The following is a 14,975-nucleotide window of genomic DNA, read 5'->3' as shown; positions in this document are numbered from 1 at the left end:
TGTGAGAAAAATCACTGGAAATTTCCCTGCATTAAGATAGTTGCTGACTGTGCAACCACTCTGAGAGGCTTGCTCTGCCTGGTTTCTCTCAGCCTAACTCCAGGGAAGGTCCGAGGTGAAGCATTCCACGCCAGCATCCAATCTATTTTAAGAACATAACAAAAAAAAAATAGCTCCTGGGTCTGGAGAGATGGCTCAGCAGTTAAGAACATTGACTGCTCTTGTTCTTGTTCCCAGTACCCACAGTGGGGTGGTGGGGATCACAACTGTCTATATCTCCAGTTTCAGGGGATCTGATGTCCTTCTGGCTTCCTTGGGCACTGCATATGTATGGGCCATTTATCCACAAGATAGATAGATAGATAGATAGATAGATAGATAGATAGATAGATCTTTTAATAAAAGAAAAATAGTTTGTCAGCTATTCATTTGTACAGGATATTCAAATTGAAATTTCTTGTAGTCACATCTCCAGACCCAGAATGGCTCATAAAATCCGCAGTGATTTATCAAATTTAGAACGACTCAGAGAAGTAGGAAGGTCATGGGGGCTCTCTGCTGCAGAAGGCTTTTCTCACAGTGGAGCATGACAAAATGCAAGGTTGAATTACTGAGGGAATCTTGTGGGAGTAGAATTATCTGAAAATATCTCATGCCTTCAGAAATCGAATGTTTGCCAGATCTTGTCATTCAGCTCATAATATGCCTGAAAATCATTTAAAACTATGTACTGGGTCTGTTTAAATTGTATTTAAGGAAACAATGTAACCAACCTTACTATGCCCTGGACTTCCTATGTCATCAGCTTTTACAATCTCAGCTAAATACGTGGCTTGAATTTCTTCCATACTTACTCCTGGTTCAGAAGTGTGTGAGTGTGTGTGTGTGTGTGTGTGTGTGTGTTGTGGTAATCATTTGCTGAAAACAGCTAATGGGTTCAAAGGAACCTTAACATGTATCCACCATAACAGCTGGAAATAGGTTGGCAACATTTGTTTCCAGTTTTGAGTGCTTTTCTGTGTCAGTTGGGGGATGGTAAAATGGCTTCCTCCCTTGAGTGACTGAACAGGATATCTGTAGAAGGAGAATTCATCCTCCCCTAGCGCCATGCTTTCTATGTTGTTCAGTAAATACAGACCCCCTTTGTTGGGGACAGAGGATGGATAGACATCAGACACATGTGATTGACAACTCACAGGTCACACCACAGATGACAGACATATGGAAGGCACAGGGAAAGAAGTGAAGACTTCATATCTGGGCTCATTCTTGTTTTGAAGAACTTCCAAGAGGAAGGAAGACTCATTCTTTTTTTTTTTTTTTTGGCTCTTTTTTTCGGAGCTGGGGACCGAACCCAGGGCCTTGTGCTTCCTAGGCAAGCGCTCTACCACTGAGCTAAATCCCCAACCCCTCATTCTTTTTTTTTTAAAGATTTATTTATTATGTATACAGCGTTCTACCACCACGTGGTTGCTGGGAATTGAACTCATGACCTCTGGAAGAGCAGACAGTACTCTTAACCTCTGAGCCATCTCTCCTGCCCAAGACTCATTCTTTAATGCTGCATTAACATAGGATCTGATAAAACTAATCCTATCACATCTCACTTGACCCAGAACCTCCCACACTGTAACTGCACATCAGAGAACCTTGTGTCTGGGATGAACATGGTACATATGTGTCTTCAGTGTGTCTCAAGGTATTAAAGCAGAGTTATATATGTGGAGAATTGGAAATGAGCCCTTGCTGGGGAGAGGGTCAGGGAGACTCTGAGGTAGGAAAACATACACTGAAATCTTGGGTTTACCTGGTTCTTTGTACCTGGCTTTTCTTCCTTACAGTGGAATTCCTAAAACTTCGTGTCCCAGATCAGGTCTTGGTCTTTTCAAGAAAGCTGGTCAGAATCCTTGCTCAGCCTGACACCCCAGCTGATGCCCGCCACTTCGACTGCTCTGAAGGAGTGCAGAAGAGATGTCCTTTCAGGAAGAGAGCTGCTGGCCTTGGAGCAGAGCTAGGGTAGATGAGGAGGAGCAGGCCTGAGTCCAGGGAAGAAGATGGCCCTTCAACAAGCCAGATAAGAAGATGAAGACATAAAATTAATGAATTAATGAATTAATGAATTAATTAAATTAAAGAAAAAAGGTGAAGACATATCAGTTCCCAGATAAGAAAGAGAACACACTGGGGTGTGTGTGTTTATGTGTGTGTGTGTGTGTGTGTGTGTGTGTGTTTGTGTGTGTGTCTATGTGTGTGTGTCTATGTGTGTGTATATGTGGTGTAGGTATAGTAAGTCTGCTTCTTCTTTGTGATCAAGAGGTTGCTCTGTTGTCTCTTGGTGACTGAGGAATGAGCAGGCTGTGGGGAAACCCTGACAGTGCATGAAGCGTCACTCTTTGACCCACACACTCCCTCCTAGAGCCACTTTGCTCTGCATCAGGCCATGCACACTTCCGTGGGAATTCTAACTTTTGATATGTTTTTTACACACCCACCTGTTCGCTCACTTCCAAATTCAACAACTGTTTTCTGAATGCCCTGGGAACAAGACAGAGGCTTCATCCTCTCTCAGCCAAGTTCAAGGTGAATGGACACAAATTCGAAAACCATCTCTTCCTCCCAGTCTGTCATTAAAATCAATCCTGCCTCAGTCCTCCAAGTTCTGGGGTTACATATGCAAACAATCATTCTTAGTCTGCTTTTTTTTTTTTTGAGAGAAGCTCTCCCGTTGTAGTCCAGGTTTGCTGAGAACCCACTATGTAGCCCATGCTGGCCTCAAACTCATAGCTGTCACCCTTGACAAGCTTTCTGAGCTCTGGAAATTCAGGGGTAAACACCACACCTGGATTTTCCCCCAAGGGTCCACCTGGGCTTGGACTTGGGGGATCTTCTTCAACTCAGGACAGGTCCTGAGAAATGCAAAACCTTCTTCTCCAGCACACAAACCCTCAGAAGACAGACCTTGGGAAATGTGCACATGGGCTCATCTTCTCATGAATATTGAACACATCATGAATATTTATCAATGGAATTGTGTCTCCCTAAGATGATCTCATTTGAATTCTCAACATGCGTCCTTTAGAATGTGACCAGGACCTGAGACAGGGACTTTTCAGAGCTAACCAAGTAATGACACAGTCACTAGGGTGGCCCTCATTGAATAGGATTGGTGGTGTCTGTCACAAGAGGGGAAGTTTGGGGACAGACACCAGCACAGAAAGCTGTGTGAAGGTGAAGGTTGACTTTGCTTTGACCAGTCAAGGGTGCCAGGGTTGCTGACAGTATCCAGGGAGAAGGATGGCTGGCTACTTCCCAGATCTTCCAGACACCTTGATCTTGGGCTTCTGGCCTTCTGTCTGTGAAGGGTTGGAAGGGAAAGCACGGACTCTCTGCAGGACGTGGGGCTTCCTTTATTCCTGACCTTTTTTCCTCAGCCCTTTGTGGCTTTCTATGACCTTGGCTGTGAGCCTCTTTCTTGGAGGAGCCCTTGGGTCCACTACTGTTCTCCATGTGGCTATGGGCACAGCAGCCTTGGCTATTCAGGAGTGAATGTAGCTCTTTCTATCCATTCTCCAGGTTTGGGAGGGTCGCAGGTGTTCGAGAAGGCCCACTCCAGAGCCAGCCTGCTAGGTAGCTTGGTATGTCAGTGCCTGTGAACTGAAGGCTCAGACAGTCATCCGTTCCTCCATCTAGTTCTCAGGTGATGGCTGCCACCCAGCTGGATCCGAACTCCCACTCTGCACCCCGCTGGGCTCCCTGCACTGAGTTTCCAAAAAGGTGTTCATAATGCATGCTTTGTCAGGCTGGCATGAGGGTGAGCAGTGCTGCAGTCAGCATTAGGGAAGCTAAGAGCATCAAAAGAACCAGAGGACTGAGTCACTGTGCCTGCTGGCGCTTCCGGATGTGCTTGAGAGCTTGACCGCGGACCGAGTGATGTTCCTCCCTGGGTAACTGCTGAGTCAAAGGCTGCATTGTTGCTGGAGTCCATTGATGGACATTCCTGTGTGCCTCTCGGCAAACAGCTGCCCTGGTGTGTGAGCCGCTGCTCGTGGAAGTGCCATGTGCCCGCTCCCTTGCCAAGCTTGGATACGACCGGTCTGCTGATCCGCTTTCTGTGGGGGCTGTACCAGTACTGCGCACACTGGGAAGCTTGCGTCCTGACTGCCCGTCTCTGAGAGTTCTCAGTGAATTGGATTTTTTTTTCTTTCAGGTTTATAAATTAAGGATTCAAAGCAACATCTCTACGGAAATTATTTCACCCAGGATTTCATATGAAGATGGCTTTGATCGTCAGGAGCTCACCCTGCCCCGCCAGACCCCACCTCCTGGGTGTGGTATAGTAGCTATCAAAGGTGATGTAGCAATATAGGGATTTCTTGGAATGTTGTGAGGATTCTCTTCACAATTTATGTCAACACCGAGCTGGGGAGGTGCCAGTGGGCACGAATACACGACGCCTTCCCTATTCTCTGACCGTAATTCAGCAAGTCTCGCTGTGGATCTACCATGGTTCCCTAGGTTTCTTGCAAACAGGACTTCAAGGCAAAAGTGCTGGGTATGGAGGTAAAAGGAAGAGAAAAACCAAAGTTGCTTGGGCAGCTCGTTTGTGCCTTCTTGACAACAGCGTTGGGCAGGGGCGTTAGTGTGGAAGTGAGCGGCAAGGAAAATGAGACCATGACCAAGAACAACACAGGGTGTGATAGAGCGCTGGCCCTGCAGGGACCAGGCCCAGGGTTCCAGCTTCAGCACTGCAAGACCAAAATCAAAGCCAGAAACAAAGCAAAGGAAACAGACCCACAAACCACACAGCCACCGTTGCTGGATAAGGAATGTGAAATACCACATTCCGCACAACAGCAGTAGCAACAAATGTAAGGGAAACGTATACACAGCAGGCAAATAAGTGGATTTCGGGAGAGATTTAGCAGCCCGTGAACAGAATCGTACAGAAATAACAAGAGTGAAAGCCTGCAGTATGGTTCACCCAGGAATCCAGTAAGGAGGTGGAATGGACAGAGGGATACTTAGTTACACTAAAAGGCGAAGGAAAGGAAGAACAAAAGATTAGACTCCGAGAGGATGGTTGCTGAGCTCTGATAGTTGGAGGTCGGGTCTCCTTTGCAAGGAGAAAGGGCTCAAAGTTGGCCTTGCAAGCCTTTGTAGCCCTTGACAACCGGCAGCAGGGGACAGTGGCAACAGGCCCTAGGGAGCAGTTGCAGGTGGCTCTTTCTAGCATTAGAATGAATGCTCTTGTGTAGATCTAGGATGTCAGGACATTTTGCCATTGTGTAAGCCCAACATAGGGTTCTTCTGAGGCCAGTGTTAGATTTCTCACCTCAGGCCTGGGCTCTTTGAGGCCCTCCACCCTAAAGACTTGACAACTCTCCAGAACTGCTTCCCATTCTATTCTCTGGCTCTTTGAAGCCAGTGTCCTTCAGCTGTGTCTCTCTTCTCTGCACGCTGCCGTCCCTCTCATTCTGACGCTGGTTTCTGTCTTCAGTTGTTTGGTTTTCTCCAGTTGTTATGGCCACTGTCACAGTCACTGCCGCTTGAGCGGCTGCTGCCCGTCTGCTGGTTTTGCTGCTGTGAGTGCAGTCGGGCTGTTCCACTGTTCTCCTGCCAGCTTAGCTTTGCCCTTTAGCCATTAATTAGCCATGGCTTTACCCTTTCTGTGTCTTGGTCTGTTGTCTCATCAGCTATGGCTGACACACTACTGTCTCCACCACTTTTCTGTTTGAATGCCCCCATGCGTGCTGGCTAGTTTTATGTCAACTTGACACAAGCTAGAGTCTCTGGAGGAGCCAGTGTCTCACTTGAGAAAATGTCTCCCTAAGATCAAGCTGTAGGCAAGCCTCTAGGGCATTTTCTTAGTTGGTGATTGATGGGGAGGACCCAGTCTGATGTGGGTGGGGTCACTCCTGGGCGGGTGGTCCTGGGTTCTATAAGCAAGCAGACTGAGCAAGCCAAGGGAAGCAAGCCAGTGAGCAGCTCTCCTCCATGGCCTCTGCATCAGCTCCTGCCTCCATTTTCTTGCTGTGTTTGTTCCTGCCCTGTCTTCTTTCAATGAAGAGTAAGACAAATAAATGCCTTCTTCTTCAAATTGCTTTGGTTACAGAAGTAGAAACTTTAAGAGTAACGAGGAAAAGACCACTCCAGAGAAGCCTTGTATTGGGTTTAATGTCGTAATATCAGGGGATATGGTAGCACAGGAAAGCATCCGTCAGCCAGTTCATTCCGTCCATCAAGCACTGTGCTTGTGTAGCTAGAAAGGGACGTTTGGATCAATGGCAAACAACCCCTCGTGCAAAGGAAGGACTACGATGGTAGCAGCACAGCATTGTCCCCTTTACCTCAGTCACAACGTCCCCGTGAGTGACTGTCACAGGGAATGCTCCCCACTCTGGCTAAGATAGGATGATTTCAGAGTCATCTAGAGTTCACCAAAGGGTGTGAGAGCAGAGAGTCCTGTACGGACTGACACAGTCCTGGCTTGGACTGTGCCTTGGGAAACTGGAGCATCATTGTCGCTAGTGATAGTGACTTTAAAACAGACTTTAATGCCCCTAAACGTTGCCAAACATCTGTCCAGTGACCCAGGGAGAGATCACACTCGCTGATCGGTCTTATTGGAAGCCTTTTCAGAGACACGACGGTGGAACAGGTTCCAGAGTGACTGGGAAGACAGGCACGGGGGCTGAGGGCAGAGGTGAGTCTGAAGGCATTGGGAGGGAACTGAGGCACATGTGGCTGCTCTGGAAAGGACATTGGTCATGCAAGAGAGAGGTCAGCGCAGAGAGACAGCTTCTCTCTCAGACTGCTTGTGTAGCCTGGCTGCAGTGGAGGAGTGTGTGCACTCTGGGAGAGAGCAACCTTCTGCATCTTCTTCCACAGGCCTCACAGCAGGGCAGAGCAGGCCAGACCACCCGCAGGATCAGAGGCACCCCCTCCTCTCACTACAGGGTTCTTGCACTTTTTGTTTTTGTTTTGTTTGGGGGGGGTGGGGGCGGGCTTAGGTCAGTCTGGGTTTCCGTTTCCTCATCTGGGAAATGAGATGAAAGAGTTGACTACCGTCCTCCAGCACTGATAGGGCCTGAGTGCAAATGGCGGCCCAGACACCCAGAATGTAAAGAGTTAACAGCTGCACACAAAGCTGAAGGAACCCTAATGACGGACCACACCCCAACGCTCCCCTGCCAATATTGTTGGTTTTGATGTCAACTTGCCACAAATCAGTGCTCCCTGAGTAGGGTCCTCACCTGACGCACCGTCTTGACGTCTCAGTTGATGCGGATGGCATCATCTAATAGCAGTCCAGATTAAAAAAGAGCATGTCAGAAGGAAGACTCATCCTTAGCAGGACTGATCCTCCCTTGTCTCCTCAGATCTCCCTCTTGGAGATGACCTGATCCATTCTGTTGTTCTTGACTCTTCACCGGTATCACCGATCCCAGAACCAGCATTTCTGGGCTTCCATCATGGACAAAGGGCCAGGGGCTCTCCAGGTTTTCGGCGCTGGATTGGGACTGGCAAAACACTCATTCTTGGGGACTGAGCCACTGTGGAGTTGTCGGTCTCTCCAGTGAGAGACAGCTGCTGTGGGATGACTCCCACAGGTGAGGCACTCAGCCTCGGGGACTGAGTGACTACTGGGTTCTCTGTCTCTCAGGTGCAATTCAACTGTTGTTTGTAGGATGCTGTCATTATGCAGGTGAAGGCAGGTACAAGATAGAATGAGGCCTGTCATTGGACAAGAAGGAAGGATGGGCGGGAGGAAAGGTTTAGAGAGGAGGAGGAGACTGGAGCAAAGAGAGAGAGAGAAGCAGCAGAGAGAACATGGAGGCTGATGTTAAGATTCCTCTCTGTGTATTTACAGGTTGTTATGAATGGTCTTAAGGGATGGATGTGCACAGGGCTTTGTGTGTCTAGGTGGACAATTATATCTTATCAATTGGATCAGAGGTTATTGTGTTGTGTGTTCTTTCATGTGGCAATTTAATTCAAGAGAGTATGTGGTGGCTAAACACACTGGCCCGCCACATAATTGGGATGTGCATGTTTGGCATGGTGGCAACCTGCTTTGGGAACTAGATGGGTAGAGAGATTGCTGCCTGGCTCAGAGAGTAGCCATCGGCAGTGTGATATGGGATGGACCAAAGTGGGTGAGAGGCTTTGCTGACTGAGATTAAGATATCTACCAGGTATCTTGGGACACTATGGTGCCGGATCTAGTGAGAGATAAAGGAAAGCATTTTTTTTTTTATAATTTTACAGCAAAGGTTGCTGCTATTTTAATATACGCTGACTTAATAATTTCTCTCTCTCTCTCTCTCTCTCTCTCTCTCTCACACACACACACACACACACACACACACACACACACACCCTCTTGATTCTACTCTTCTAGAGATCCCCCTTACTACACCCATCTGCTCTCTTACCACCAAGAAGCCCAGGCTTGTATTTATAACCTTGGAGCACTGGTCTGGGTGGGCTAGGCTGGCCTTACTCCTACCTTCCTTTCTTGCCAGGTCCATCCCACACCAGGATAAACATGTAGGTGCCTTGCTGCATATCTATGCTCTAGGTACACTCTTACCCATAGCTCCTTGCTATGACTGACCATGATGATGCTTTGGGGAGGGTGAACCCAGGGTAGGGCCCCCGAAGGCGCCAGAAGTGCACTGGGAACTAGTTGCATGGGAAACTCGTTGGTTCCAGCAAGTGGAAGCATGATCTGGAATTGTGTTCTTTGGTCCCAAGTACTCTGTACCCATTTGCTCAGAGCATCCCTTGGACAAACTGTCAAGCTTGGACAAACTGTCTGGGCCCATCTTTGCCACCTGCCCTTCTGCCTGCTGCATGCTGGGATTAAAGGTGGGCGCCAGCACAGCCCAGCTGCCACCTGCCATTCTCGTTGCCCGCTCAGTTCTGCCTGTTGATGGCATCGCAGTTGGTCTTACATTACTCATTCTGCTCCCGGGAAGAGGGCACCCCTGTCCTCTTGACTACCTACATCCGCATTTCCTCCTGGGAGAGGTCTTCTCTGGCCTGGCCTGCAGTGTTCCTCTCCTGCCTAGGTCCCACCGAACCCTGGAGAATGACCTGTCACTCTTCAGGCCTCTGTCTCCCCCTGCTGGGATTACCTGGGACAGGACCTGGCTTCCTTTTCCTGGCTTCCTTCTGCTGAGCTGGCTGTTAGCCACAGGTGTCAACGTTCGGTTAGTCACAGTTAGTCAACATTCGGAAATCACTGTTGGAATTTTACAATGAGATAAGCAGGGTCAATGTTTAGGGTCAATGTTTCAGGGGGAGAGACACTCCCCAGCTCCTGTTTATCTCAAGGATAGGAGATTAGAACACTGCAGGAGAGGGGAATGCAGATGCTTATCAGACTGTCCTTAGCCACAGCTCTGCCAGGAAGCCCAAGGAGTGGCTCAGCTGCCCCCAGGGGAGCACCAGTATGCCTGGCTGACCAGAACTGGGTCATCTGATTGCTTCTGCAGGAAAACTGGATATATTGGCAGTGGGGCCCACAGTCATGGGCTGTGCACACAGACCAGGGGCACAGGTCTTTACGAGCAGTTAGCTGTTTTGTTGCCAGCCCAGAGAACTGCTTGAAAGTCACACACAGAGGTAGCCAATGAGATGGCTCAGTGGACAAAGACACCAAGCTTTGTGGACTCCATCCCTGGAATCCACGTAGGGGAAGGATTCCCGCAGGCCATCCTTTGACCTCAGTAAGTACACTGCGGCACATATGTACATAAACACGCATGTTCACGCATATATGATGAAAGAATAAAAACGTAATAAAGAGGGCTGGAGAGATGGTTTAGGGATTAAGAGTGTTTACTCCTCTTCCAGAGGGCCCGAGTTCAGATCCCAGTAACCATGTTGGGCTTATGACATCAGCTGTGGGGGACCTGAAGCCTTCTTGCTGGCCTCGGCAGAACTACATGCACATGTGCAAACCCACCCAGAGACACACATCTATTTAAAAGTACAGTAAAAAGCGCTCACAAAACTCACACATGTTTAACCAGCAGTAAGTTTGGCCGCCCCTGTGGGGAATGGGGTAGGAAGCTCTGGAGATCATAGGACAGCAAGAAGCTCTCACGGGATAGCTGCCTACGGAAATAGAAAAATCTCTGTCACGCAGTGTTTGAACAGAGGTCGAGAAGGGTTTGCTTAGGGTCCTTGTAATTATACTCAGCTCTATGATTTTGCCTTTAAAATTTCTTAAAGATTTATTTATTTATTTATTTATTTATTTATTTATTTATTTATTTATTTATTACATATAACTACACTGTAGCTGTCTTCAGACACACCAGAAGAGGGCATCAGATCCCATTACAGATGGTTGTGAGCTACCATGTGGTTGCTGGGAGTTGAACTCAGGACCTCTGGAAGAGCAGTCAGTGCTCTCAACTGCTGAGCCATCTCTCTAGCCCCTGACTTTTTTTTATTTAAAAAATAAAGATATTGTCTCACTATGAACCCAAAGCTGTCTTACTCCCCGCCCCCCAACCCTTTCTCACTCCCTATGTGCTGGGATTGCCGGCGTGTTCCACCAAGCCTGGCATAGTTCTGACTTCTTTTGAAAGGCGAATGTGTGTCCTGAGAGTTACATGCACGTTCATGTGACATGCTAACCTGGCTTAGTGAGAATTCTTGTCAGTGTCCAAGGTTGATGAGCTGTCTGGAATTCCAAAAAGTAGCAGTACTCAATAAAAACAATGCTAATTATGTCCACACACAGGAATTACTAGGGAACCGCTTTGTCTTGTTTCCATTGATAGCAGCAATAGCTCTAGTCACAATCTGAATTTTGGAGTTGTGGGTCCTCATCAACCCTGAGGTAGAGATTGTCCCATGCAAGCCGGGAAGGACACATCCTTTGGTTCATAGAGACCTGTAACTTTCTCTCTCAGCAGGCAGCTTTCGGCACCTGAATGACTTAATCACACAGGCCAGCCAGGCAGACCTGGGGCAGCCTGGTCCAACCTCTGCCTTCAGGAGTGAACAGACGGGTGTGCGGTAGGAGCTGACTGGTCCAAGAGAGGGTCTTGCAGGAGAAGACCACCCAAGTGACTTTTAGTTTGGGGTAACCCCAAACACAGAGAAGGAATACACCCCCAGATCTACTCAAGTGTCTGTATTCTGGAAATGTTCCCCTCCTGGGAGAGGATCAGGCCTGCTCAAATGTCTGGATTCTGGCTTATTCTGGTCCCCCCTGGGGAGAGGATCAGGTTGCTTGAAATCATCCGGAACACCAGTATACTCCTAGACACAAGCCCAGTGTTAATGGGGGAACCCAGACTGGAGATAGCAGAATCCTAGGAGGAGAATTTGGAGCATATAACTTCTTCCTGCTCAGAACTGGTGATTCCATGGGCTTTGGTCTTCAAGTAAGGTCGTGTTACAGAAAAAGATGTAGATGTGTTATTAAAGTCATTGGAACCCTTGTCAGGTGACCCTGAGGTGAACAAAAAGAAGATTAGGCCTGTCTCTACCAGGCAAGCCCTCTGAGAGAGGTCAGAGAGAGCCTCTTCTGACGTTGAGAAGGTGCTATGGGAGAGCAGCCAATAAAAATGGGGTCTCAGTACTTCTATCCCATGGACCTGTGGGTTCTGTCAACATCAGGTAGCTCAGAAGAACGGTCCTGATTGCCTTATTTGTGTGGGAAGACCTGCCCCAGTCATGGGCAGCTCCTTCTGGTGGCAGCCTGTACATAAAGGACACAGCAGTGGGAAGAGTTTTTGCCTTTTGCTCTACTGGCCTTCCCTCTTGTCGCTGAATTGACTCGTCTCCTTGCAGCTGTTTCCTCCACTGATGTCAGAACCAGCATTTCCAGCCTTCTGTTGTGGACTAGGCACCAGCAGTTCCCCAGGAACCTTCCAGATTTGCAGCACCACCCTGAAGATATACAGCTACTCGGCCTGCCGAACTGAGCAAATACTGGGTTGTTCGCCCCTCCAGAGAGAGACGGTCACAGTCGGGTTGCATCCCACTGTTGAGGCAGTCAGCCTCAAGGACCAAGGGCCCCTGGAGTCTCAGTCTTTCAGTGTGGTTCAGTGCCTGTTACTGTTTTTATGTAGGTTGACTTATACATTCAACAACATGTATGCTCTTCCCACTGCTTCTTGTAGGTGAGAATTTCTAGAAGGAAGCCAGCTGTGAAGGCTGAGAGAGTGATCAAAACTGCAAAGATATGGGGGAGGTCGGGATGTTGCAGTTCTGGAGCCTGATTACAATTTACCTGGGATGATCTTTAATCTGAAAACAATCCAGTCATTGCCGGCCCACCTCTGCGTCAGACCTAACACCCTGCGACTAGGCAGGCCTAATATCCAGACGACAGCTAGAACACTTTGAAATAGACCAGCACGGAAGACCTCCATTGTCTACCCATCAGAGGGCTAAGAATGCCACCAGCTGAGACTCCCCACCTTCCTGTGACTGTCCTTTTAATGTTTCCGCCAGCGCAGTTCAGAGTGGCCTTCACATGGGCTGGAGGGATGGCTCAGCAGTTCAGAGCACCGACTGCTCTTCCAGAGGTCCTGAGTTCAATTCCCAGCAACCACATGATGATCTGTAATGGGATCTGATGCCCCCTTCTGGTGTGTCTGAAGACAGCGACGGTGTACTCACATACGTAACACGAATTAATAAAAATTATTAATATTAAAAAAAGAATTGCCTTCACTGACAATCTTCTTTGTTCGGTTATAAAACTTGAGGAAAATGCTTCTATGCTGTGAGACATGGATTGTAGCCTAAACCTATGGTCCCTGGACCGATGATTACTCCTGTCAATGATTTGGCTTCTGAATAAACTATCCCTTAATCCCTTTGAGGCGAGAACTGTGTGTTTTGTATCAACACACTGTTCTTCTAGAGAAGTCTAACTAATACAACAAGTACTTCACCTTCTGGGCCACCCTCCTGGCCTTTTACCTGATATATTCTTGGTGGACAGAGGACAGATTACCTGTTGAAATGCGTCACTGAGCTTAACAGACCTCTCCTGTCCCCCAACCCTAAAGCTAAGAATGCTTGCAGTAATGTCTGTGTCCTGAGAAGGATTCCACTGCTCTGCTGCAGCCCACCTACCTGACGCTCCACCAACGTCACTGGCAAATGTTTTGACTCTATAGCCGTAAAGTTCTCATTGCCTCTTTTGTAGGGGAAGTGCCATCCAGGGTGACTTGTATATGTTTTCCTGGACCGAGTTGGTCTGGTTCCAAATAAACTTCATTTTTGCTTGTGTGTTTGATCATTGAGATAGAGTCTTACCCTTGATCCCAGGTTGTCTTAGAACTGCTGCATAGTTCAAGCAGGCCTCAGACTCTTGCCACCAGCAAGATGGGAAAAACGCAGTTCTCATCTCAAAGGGAATAAAACAAAATTCATTCTGAAGACAAATCGGAGTGACCGTGGCCTGGGAAACATGGAGCTAGGTGATCCCATGTTCCATTTTCTTATCTGAAAGCAGCTTCATGGTGCTTTTATAATGTGGTGGTTTGAATCAGAATGGCTACCACAGGCTCCTGGATTTGAATGCTTAGTCACCAGGGGGTGGAACTGTTTGAGAAGGATTAGGAGGTGTGGCCTTGTTGGGGGGAGTGTGTCATAGCAGGTGGGCTTTGTGGTTTAAAAGGCTCATACCAGCCCCCATGTCTCTTTCTGTCTGCTGCCTATGGTTCAGGAAATAAAGCTCTCCCAGCTTCTGCTCCAGCACCACTTCTGCCTGCTCCCTACCGTGTTGGTCATGAACTTACCTAGAGAAACTGTAACCCCATCTCCATTATGCTTTCTTAATGAGTTGCCTTGGTCATGGTGTCTCTTCGCAGCAAGAAAACAGTATCTAAGAGAGTATCAGAACAAAGAGTGGTGTGAATCAAGGCATTTAAAAACTACATTGTTGGAAATATTAGAGAAACTGGTTAGGCCAGGATGGGAGAACCTTTGCCATAGGCCTCAGGTACTATTTGATGACATTCTTAGTTTTTAGGTAGGGGAACTTGGTGGTCTGCTAAGCAGATAGATTTCAAACAGTGTCTATCTATTAGTGATAAGTTTCAACACAGCAGTGGGCAAGGAGTGGCTACTCAGAGATTAGAGCTAGCCTGAGGTAAGGTAATCAGCCTCTGGACTGGCAACATTCTAACCTCCCCACACCTCAGCAGAGCTGATCAATCAGCCAGTCTTTACAGAGACAGCCTCTTTCTAGAAGAATTGTTCAGTCTCCATCTTCTTGCCTTCTGCAAGTGTGATGTCTGCCTTTCCTTCCTTCAGAGCAGAGTTGCTGTTCTAAGTGGACACTGATAGGGTCCAGACCAGGTCAGGCCATGACACCTGCCACAGCTCCTCCCTTCTCACAGGTATGACAGGCCCCTGTTCACAGGACTTTCTACAGATCTCTAGCAGAAGGGCACACCAAAGGGCCAGCTGTGGCAATGGTGATCACACATCTGCTTCTCCACAAGCTTCCCTGTATCCTGCAAGGGAGTCAGAGAGCCTAGCTGCTATGCTGAGAAACCCTCCTCCTCCTCAGAACCTATAACAGGGTTCTGACTGTGGGCCTAATTCCCCCTCAGAGCCCCACACCCACTCTCTGTCATATTACTGTTGTCAGACTTGGGGGTACCCAACCTGTGTTGCAAGGCAGGTCTGGCAGCCCCCATGTCTGTCTTCATGGCACTGAAGCGAGATTGGAGTTTAAATAGAGGGCCCAGGATAGTCCCTCTCTCCAATCAGTCTCAGACAAGGTGTGGCCCGGCCCACCACTGACCTGTCATTATTACTATATGAGAGCTTCAGTGTCATATTGTAACATGGTCTCAGAATGCATGAAATCTCTTTCCAGGCGATGCACTCCCCAGTATGAGATTGCTGGGGAAATTCCCACTTCTTTGGGTTCACTGTTTCAACAGTCTGAGAGTCAAATTGAGAGCTACCTGTTACTCTGGTGC

The sequence above is a fragment of the Rattus norvegicus genome, chromosome 9, assembly GCF_021556685.1.
Source record: "Rattus norvegicus strain SHRSP/BbbUtx chromosome 9, alternate assembly SHRSP_T2T, whole genome shotgun sequence".
Classification (NCBI taxonomy): Eukaryota; Metazoa; Chordata; class Mammalia; order Rodentia; family Muridae; genus Rattus; species Rattus norvegicus.
The sequence above is the reverse complement of the archived record's forward strand: the minus strand, read 5'-3'. Positions refer to the sequence as shown.